This window comes from Bremia lactucae (genome assembly GCF_004359215.1).
Source record: "Bremia lactucae strain SF5 chromosome Unknown BlacSF5_NotPlaced_18_SHOA01000004.1_1233567bp, whole genome shotgun sequence".
Taxonomy (NCBI): Eukaryota; Oomycota; class Peronosporomycetes; order Peronosporales; family Peronosporaceae; genus Bremia; species Bremia lactucae.
The window spans coordinates 712,711-715,144 of NW_027152030.1; positions in this window are offsets into that span (position 1 = coordinate 712,711).

The window sequence follows — 2,434 nt, forward strand, 5'->3', positions numbered from 1 at the left end:
TATGATCGCACCCTAAACAGCATGGCACGAGTCCCCCCCCCACGAGAGGCAAGGCATCCCTGCCTCTCTATAAAAACGGTGCAACTTATACCGTGCACCGACAACGGTCCTTTTCTCGAACCATTCACGGAAAGCATTTAGCTTGTCAAGCCAGACCTCACGGCGTATGTTTTGTACATTCTTTACAAAGGCCGCTCAAGCTTGGAACAAAGTTTGACACAGCACCACCAGCAGCATTCTTCCCTTCGCGACCACTAAGTTCCTGGTGACGCATACTAACCTCACCAGAGTGGTCATCAACCAAGGAGTCATCTGAGTGATGACTCCCCACCAAAAAAGTCCGACGAGTCGAACAACCTCGTCATCATCTCTCTGGTTGTCACGTTAGAACACAAAGGTTTAACGGACTCGACCCCGGGTGATGCGGCCTTTTTAGTAGCAACTTAGTCGGGCGATGCCGGTGACTTGGTCCAGTCACCTTCAATTGATATAGCAGGTGACTTGTCATCGTCACCTCCAATGGGAGTAGGAGGTGACATATTCCTCACAATAGACGCATAAGCGTCTACTGAAACATTTGCATTACCAACAGCTGAACTGATCCGTGCAGCTGCCAGTTTTGCGGTCTCTACGGCCGACGCGCATAGACTCGTTTGTCGCCATCTTGATTCTGGTCAAAATCAATTAATGAAAATTAATTCGGTATTTGAATTAATCGAATAATGCAAAGTAACAGGGAAGGACATAACAGTATTTCCTGCTACACTACATCAGTCACTATAGTGACTGTTGGTTAGCGGGGTGATGTGACGGGGTGTCCCGTTAAGTATACTTCTTACGAGAGGAAATAAATAAAAAAGTACAAAACTAGTATCTTTATATATTTTGAATGAAATAGTTCCAATATTTACAAATTGGTAATATTGATGCAATAAGACATTAGCTCTATTGCTTGATTAATTTAAGTCTAAATTAACCCCACAAATCGTTACAAGACACGTGTGCGTTGCGCACGGAGGCGCCATACTTAGTAAGTTATCAATATAATAAGTTTATCATTAGATAGAAGATCGTAACGTAGGAAAATTAATATATTTAATACAGTTTTACTTGTTCCTCAATTCTAATCCTTTGAACTACCTTTAGAAGTTAGGGCATCTTAGCGACACAGAAACCTTCCTCTGTACCGTTGTGTGCGTGAAGTTTCAAGGCACCTAATGTAGGCGGGCACGTCTTAATGCGGCCACGCTCTACTCAGACACACACCCTAGCACAGCGAGGAAGCGGTAATCCGGCTCCTCGTGCGCACTTACTAAGTAGGAAGTAGCTTGAAAACTGATTTATATTTAATCGTATTAAATATAAATACCTATTTTTACCAATCAAATTGTCATCTCTATAGATAACACTGTTATGTATTGCGAGCGTATACCTCCCGTGGCGGATGACGCTAGCCGTCATCCCTCCTAATGTGAACGCCACACCCGAGTGTGGGTCTGATTGCTTTATTTAAGTGATTGACGATCCCCTTAAAAACAGCAAGTGTACTTCACGGGGACTGTGTAACATTAGGGCAACTTTAGCCCGTTACACCTAACCTACACTGCAATAATTGATCAGTACTACTGAAGGGTACCCCGTTAGAGTTGCTGCCGAAGCGGCTAAAATAGCTCAGTGGGGAGGGTGTAATGGGCACACATCGGTTGGAGAACCGTTGTTGTGGTACATTTACTTTATGGGTAAAATATCCTTTTATCTAATCTTAAAATAGTTAGTTACTTAAATCCCATTTATTATGGGTAATAAATGTGGTCGCCGCCAGATATAAATCTGGCGGCCAAAATCTTTCTCATTAGCTACTAAGTTCGTTTACGGTTGATTCTGTAAATGGCAGAAAAACGTTTTTTAGCGTTGGGGGAGTTCCTTCGTGCAATTAATTTCAAGAACTTTGTTCATTAAAAACATTTTAAGGATCAAAAGTATTTATTACCAATACTACTATTTTCGATTCACGAGCGCTTTCTTCAACGCAGTTAAAGTCATGTTATGCCAGACTCCATGATTTTAGCAGCCACTGAGTTTAAGTGTCTATATTACTAGAATTAGACGGAATGACTTCTCAATCTACCTAGAATATGACTGTGAGCCTGCTAGTATACATTAAGCTAGAGTATTATACAGTGTATCTGCTATAATACAGATTCCTAACGTTGTTCGATGAGGGAGAATGGAGAATCTACGATCGATCCTCTTGTATCTTCCGATGCAACCAACCTTGCATTTGTTGCTTGAGGAACCTCACAGCGAATAAATGTGGGTTGACTTGCATAAAACCACCAAGTGAGCGAGAACACCGAAGCTGTTTCAATACACACTTGATCGAGGCTTGGTCTTCTTCAGATTGAGAACGACGCATGGAAGCTCGTACATGAGC